Source organism: Hypomesus nipponensis, chromosome 12, assembly GCF_054491055.1.
Source record: "Hypomesus nipponensis isolate SF chromosome 12, ASM5449105v1, whole genome shotgun sequence".
Lineage (NCBI taxonomy): Eukaryota > Metazoa > Chordata > Actinopteri > Osmeriformes > Osmeridae > Hypomesus > Hypomesus nipponensis.
Genome location: NC_140372.1, coordinates 16,175,001 through 16,180,000, shown reverse-complemented (window position 1 = coordinate 16,180,000; position 5,000 = coordinate 16,175,001). Strand labels below are relative to the sequence as shown.

The 5,000-nt window shown below is 47.0% G+C and overlaps 16 non-coding genes and 1 pseudogene across 16 annotated transcripts in view; all 17 read left to right on the top strand.

The window, feature by feature from the left end:
• LOC146262373 (5S ribosomal RNA) overlaps positions 1-89 on the top strand; it is a 119-nt gene extending 30 nt beyond the window's left edge. The window contains exon 1 of the ribosomal RNA XR_014728131.1: positions 1-89. This exon is cut by the window's left edge and continues 30 nt beyond it. This is a non-coding gene — a ribosomal RNA (5S ribosomal RNA).
• Positions 90-277: 188 nt separating this feature from the next.
• Positions 278-396, top strand: LOC146262372 (5S ribosomal RNA). Its single transcript, XR_014729224.1, has one exon. It is a non-coding gene; the product is annotated as a 5S ribosomal RNA (ribosomal RNA).
• Positions 397-582: 186 nt separating this feature from the next.
• Positions 583-712, top strand: LOC146262371 (5S ribosomal RNA; annotated as a pseudogene).
• Positions 713-880: 168 nt separating this feature from the next.
• LOC146262370 (5S ribosomal RNA) lies at positions 881-999 on the top strand. The gene has a single exon (XR_014724864.1). It is a non-coding gene; the product is annotated as a 5S ribosomal RNA (ribosomal RNA).
• A 176-nt stretch (positions 1,000-1,175) lies between these two features.
• On the top strand, positions 1,176-1,294 carry LOC146262369 (5S ribosomal RNA). The gene has a single exon (XR_014724862.1). It is a non-coding gene; the product is annotated as a 5S ribosomal RNA (ribosomal RNA).
• A 176-nt stretch (positions 1,295-1,470) lies between these two features.
• LOC146262368 (5S ribosomal RNA) lies at positions 1,471-1,589 on the top strand. The gene has a single exon (XR_014728130.1). It is a non-coding gene; the product is annotated as a 5S ribosomal RNA (ribosomal RNA).
• A 172-nt stretch (positions 1,590-1,761) lies between these two features.
• On the top strand, positions 1,762-1,880 carry LOC146262367 (5S ribosomal RNA). Its single transcript, XR_014724861.1, has one exon. It is a non-coding gene; the product is annotated as a 5S ribosomal RNA (ribosomal RNA).
• A 184-nt stretch (positions 1,881-2,064) lies between these two features.
• LOC146262366 (5S ribosomal RNA) lies at positions 2,065-2,183 on the top strand. Its single transcript, XR_014724860.1, has one exon. It is a non-coding gene; the product is annotated as a 5S ribosomal RNA (ribosomal RNA).
• Positions 2,184-2,367: 184 nt separating this feature from the next.
• On the top strand, positions 2,368-2,486 carry LOC146262365 (5S ribosomal RNA). Its single transcript, XR_014724859.1, has one exon. It is a non-coding gene; the product is annotated as a 5S ribosomal RNA (ribosomal RNA).
• A 172-nt stretch (positions 2,487-2,658) lies between these two features.
• Positions 2,659-2,777, top strand: LOC146262364 (5S ribosomal RNA). Its single transcript, XR_014728129.1, has one exon. It is a non-coding gene; the product is annotated as a 5S ribosomal RNA (ribosomal RNA).
• A 184-nt stretch (positions 2,778-2,961) lies between these two features.
• LOC146262363 (5S ribosomal RNA) lies at positions 2,962-3,080 on the top strand. The gene has a single exon (XR_014724858.1). It is a non-coding gene; the product is annotated as a 5S ribosomal RNA (ribosomal RNA).
• Positions 3,081-3,248: 168 nt separating this feature from the next.
• On the top strand, positions 3,249-3,367 carry LOC146262362 (5S ribosomal RNA). Its single transcript, XR_014724857.1, has one exon. It is a non-coding gene; the product is annotated as a 5S ribosomal RNA (ribosomal RNA).
• A 176-nt stretch (positions 3,368-3,543) lies between these two features.
• On the top strand, positions 3,544-3,662 carry LOC146262361 (5S ribosomal RNA). The gene has a single exon (XR_014724856.1). It is a non-coding gene; the product is annotated as a 5S ribosomal RNA (ribosomal RNA).
• Positions 3,663-3,838: 176 nt separating this feature from the next.
• Positions 3,839-3,957, top strand: LOC146262360 (5S ribosomal RNA). The gene has a single exon (XR_014728127.1). It is a non-coding gene; the product is annotated as a 5S ribosomal RNA (ribosomal RNA).
• Positions 3,958-4,129: 172 nt separating this feature from the next.
• Positions 4,130-4,248, top strand: LOC146262359 (5S ribosomal RNA). Its single transcript, XR_014724855.1, has one exon. It is a non-coding gene; the product is annotated as a 5S ribosomal RNA (ribosomal RNA).
• A 186-nt stretch (positions 4,249-4,434) lies between these two features.
• On the top strand, positions 4,435-4,553 carry LOC146262358 (5S ribosomal RNA). The gene has a single exon (XR_014724854.1). It is a non-coding gene; the product is annotated as a 5S ribosomal RNA (ribosomal RNA).
• A 172-nt stretch (positions 4,554-4,725) lies between these two features.
• Positions 4,726-4,844, top strand: LOC146262357 (5S ribosomal RNA). Its single transcript, XR_014728126.1, has one exon. It is a non-coding gene; the product is annotated as a 5S ribosomal RNA (ribosomal RNA).
• The last annotated feature ends 156 nt before the right edge of the window (positions 4,845-5,000 follow it).

Below are 5,000 nucleotides of genomic sequence, written 5' to 3'. Positions count from 1 at the left end.
GATCTCGTCTGATCTCGGAAGCTAAGCAGGGTCGGGCCTGGTTAGTACTTGGATGGGAGACCGCCTGGGAATACCAGGTGCTGTATGCTCTTTTGCTCATTCACTTAGAAACTGAAATCTTGCAATATGCACAAGTAGTCCTTCATGAAAGGGGCTGGAAGCTGTTTTCATTTTGACACGAGAGAGAGAGAGAGAGAGAGAGAGAGAGAGAGACTACCTTGCATTGTCAATTGCTAAATCTGTATATGGATAAGTAGCCTATGGTTGTCAACTTATTTCGTACGGCCATACCAGCCTGGCAACGCCCGATCTCGTCTGATCTCGGAAGCTAAGCAGGGTCGGGCCTGGTTAGTAATTGGATGGGAGACCGCCTGGGAATACCAGGTGCTGTATGCTCTTTTGCTCATTCACTTAGAAACTGACATCTTGCAATATGCACAAGTAGTCCTTCATGAAAGGGGCTGGAAGCTGTTTTCATTTTGACACGAGAGAGAGAGAGAGAGAGAGAGAGAGAGAGACTACCTTGCATTGTCAATTGCTAAATCTGTATATGGATAAGTAGCCTATGGTTGTCAACTTATTTCGTACGGCCATACTAGCCTGGCAACGCCCGATCTCGTCTGATCTCGGAAGCTAAGCAGGGTCGGGCCAGGGTCGGGCCTGGTTAGTACTTGGATGGGAGACCGCCTGGGAATACCAGGTGCTGTATGCTCTTTTGCTCATTCACTTAGAAACTGAAATCTTGCAATATGCACAAGTAGTCCTTCATGAAAGGGGCTGGAAGCTGTTTTCATTTTGACACGAGAGAGAGAGAGACCACCTTGCATTGTCAATTGCTAAATCTGTATATGGATAAGTAGCCTATGGTTGTCAACTTATTTCGTACGGCCATACCAGCCTGGCAACGCCCGATCTCGTCTGATCTCGGAAGCTAAGCAGGGTCGGGCCTGGTTAGTACTTGGATGGGAGACCGCCTGGGAATACCAGGTGCTGTATGCTCTTTTGCTCATTCACTTAGAAACTGACATCTTGCAATATGCACAAGTAGTCCTTCATGAAAGGGGCTGGAAGCTGTTTTCATTTTGACACGAGAGAGAGAGAGAGAGAGAGACTACCTTGCATTGTCAATTGCTAAATCTGTATATGGATAAGTAGCCTATGGTTGTCAACTTATTTCGTACGGCCATACCAGCCTGGCAACGCCCGATCTCGTCTGATCTCGGAAGCTAAGCAGGGTCGGGCCTGGTTAGTACTTGGATGGGAGACCGCCTGGGAATACCAGGTGCTGTATGCTCTTTTGCTCATTCACTTAGAAACTGAAATCTTGCAATATGCACAAGTAGTCCTTCATGAAAGGGGCTGGAAGCTGTTTTCATTTTGACACGAGAGAGAGAGAGAGAGAGAGACTACCTTGCATTGTCAATTGCTAAATCTGTATATGGATAAGTAGCCTATGGTTGTCAACGTATTTTGTACGGCCATACCAGCCTGGCAACGCCCGATCTCGTCTGATCTCGGAAGCTAAGCAGGGTCGGGCCTGGTTAGTACTTGGATGGGAGACCGCCTGGGAATACCAGGTGCTGTATGCTCTTTTGCTCATTCACTTAGAAACTGAAATCTTGCAATATGCACAAGTAGTCCTTCATGAAAGGGGCTGGAAGCTGTTTTCATTTTGACACGAGAGAGAGAGAGAGAGACCACCTTGCATTGTCAATTGCTAAATCTGTATATGGATAAGTAGCCTATGGTTGTCAACTTATTTCGTACGGCCATACCAGCCTGGCAACGCCCGATCTCGTCTGATCTCGGAAGCTAAGCAGGGTCGGGCCTGGTTAGTACTTGGATGGGAGACCGCCTGGGAATACCAGGTGCTGTATGCTCTTTTGCTCATTCACTTAGAAACTGACATCTTGCAATATGCACAAGTAGTCCTTCATGAAAGGGGCTGGAAGCTGTTTTCATTTTGACACGAGAGAGAGAGAGAGAGAGAGAGAGAGAGACTACCTTGCATTGTCAATTGCTAAATCTGTATATGGATAAGTAGCCTATGGTTGTCAACTTATTTCGTACGGCCATACCAGCCTGGCAACGCCCGATCTCGTCTGATCTCGGAAGCTAAGCAGGGTCGGGCCTGGTTAGTACTTGGATGGGAGACCGCCTGGGAATACCAGGTGCTGTATGCTCTTTTGCTCATTCACTTAGAAACTGACATCTTGCAATATGCACAAGTAGTCCTTCATGAAAGGGGCTGGAAGCTGTTTTCATTTTGACACGAGAGAGAGAGAGAGAGAGAGAGAGAGAGACTACCTTGCATTGTCAATTGCTAAATCTGTATATGGATAAGTAGCCTATGGTTGTCAACTTATTTCGTACGGCCATACCAGCCTGGCAACGCCCGATCTCGTCTGATCTCGGAAGCTAAGCAGGGTCGGGCCTGGTTAGTACTTGGATGGGAGACCGCCTGGGAATACCAGGTGCTGTATGCTCTTTTGCTCATTCACTTAGAAACTGAAATCTTGCAATATGCACAAGTAGTCCTTCATGAAAGGGGCTGGAAGCTGTTTTCATTTTGACACGAGAGAGAGAGAGAGAGACCACCTTGCATTGTCAATTGCTAAATCTGTATATGGATAAGTAGCCTATGGTTGTCAACTTATTTTGTACGGCCATACCAGCCTGGCAACGCCCGATCTCGTCTGATCTCGGAAGCTAAGCAGGGTCGGGCCTGGTTAGTACTTGGATGGGAGACCGCCTGGGAATACCAGGTGCTGTATGCTCTTTTGCTCATTCACTTAGAAACTGAAATCTTGCAATATGCACAAGTAGTCCTTCATGAAAGGGGCTGGAAGCTGTTTTCATTTTGACACGAGAGAGAGAGAGAGAGAGAGAGAGAGAGACTACCTTGCATTGTCAATTGCTAAATCTGTATATGGATAAGTAGCCTATGGTTGTCAACTTATTTCGTACGGCCATACCAGCCTGGCAACGCCCGATCTCGTCTGATCTCGGAAGCTAAGCAGGGTCGGGCCTGGTTAGTACTTGGATGGGAGACCGCCTGGGAATACCAGGTGCTGTATGCTCTTTTGCTCATTCACTTAGAAACTGAAATCTTGCAATATGCACAAGTAGTCCTTCATGAAAGGGGCTGGAAGCTGTTTTCATTTTGACACGAGAGAGAGAGAGACCACCTTGCATTGTCAATTGCTAAATCTGTATATGGATAAGTAGCCTATGGTTGTCAACTTATTTCGTACGGCCATACCAGCCTGGCAACGCCCGATCTCGTCTGATCTCGGAAGCTAAGCAGGGTCGGGCCTGGTTAGTACTTGGATGGGAGACCGCCTGGGAATACCAGGTGCTGTATGCTCTTTTGCTCATTCACTTAGAAACTGACATCTTGCAATATGCACAAGTAGTCCTTCATGAAAGGGGCTGGAAGCTGTTTTCATTTTGACACGAGAGAGAGAGAGAGAGAGAGACTACCTTGCATTGTCAATTGCTAAATCTGTATATGGATAAGTAGCCTATGGTTGTCAACTTATTTCGTACGGCCATACCAGCCTGGCAACGCCCGATCTCGTCTGATCTCGGAAGCTAAGCAGGGTCGGGCCTGGTTAGTACTTGGATGGGAGACCGCCTGGGAATACCAGGTGCTGTATGCTCTTTTGCTCATTCACTTAGAAACTGACATCTTGCAATATGCACAAGTAGTCCTTCATGAAAGGGGCTGGAAGCTGTTTTCATTTTGACACGAGAGAGAGAGAGAGAGAGAGACTACCTTGCATTGTCAATTGCTAAATCTGTATATGGATAAGTAGCCTATGGTTGTCAACGTATTTTGTACGGCCATACCAGCCTGGCAACGCCCGATCTCGTCTGATCTCGGAAGCTAAGCAGGGTCGGGCCTGGTTAGTACTTGGATGGGAGACCGCCTGGGAATACCAGGTGCTGTATGCTCTTTTGCTCATTCACTTAGAAACTGAAATCTTGCAATATGCACAAGTAGTCCTTCATGAAAGGGGCTGGAAGCTGTTTTCATTTTGACACGAGAGAGAGAGAGAGAGACCACCTTGCATTGTCAATTGCTAAATCTGTATATGGATAAGTAGCCTATGGTTGTCAACTTATTTCGTACGGCCATACCAGCCTGGCAACGCCCGATCTCGTCTGATCTCGGAAGCTAAGCAGGGTCGGGCCTGGTTAGTACTTGGATGGGAGACCGCCTGGGAATACCAGGTGCTGTATGCTCTTTTGCTCATTCACTTAGAAACTGACATCTTGCAATATGCACAAGTAGTCCTTCATGAAAGGGGCTGGAAGCTGTTTTCATTTTGACACGAGAGAGAGAGAGAGAGAGAGAGAGAGAGAGACTACCTTGCATTGTCAATTGCTAAATCTGTATATGGATAAGTAGCCTATGGTTGTCAACTTATTTCGTACGGCCATACCAGCCTGGCAACGCCCGATCTCGTCTGATCTCGGAAGCTAAGCAGGGTCGGGCCTGGTTAGTACTTGGATGGGAGACCGCCTGGGAATACCAGGTGCTGTATGCTCTTTTGCTCATTCACTTAGAAACTGAAATCTTGCAATATGCACAAGTAGTCCTTCATGAAAGGGGCTGGAAGCTGTTTTCATTTTGACACGAGAGAGAGAGAGAGAGACCACCTTGCATTGTCAATTGCTAAATCTGTATATGGATAAGTAGCCTATGGTTGTCAACTTATTTTGTACGGCCATACCAGCCTGGCAACGCCCGATCTCGTCTGATCTCGGAAGCTAAGCAGGGTCGGGCCTGGTTAGTACTTGGATGGGAGACCGCCTGGGAATACCAGGTGCTGTATGCTCTTTTGCTCATTCACTTAGAAACTGAAATCTTGCAATATGCACAAGTAGTCCTTCATGAAAGGGGCTGGAAGCTGTTTTCATTTTGACACGAGAGAGAGAGAGAGAGAGAGAGAGAGAGACTACCTTGCATTGTCAATTGCTAAATCTGTATATGG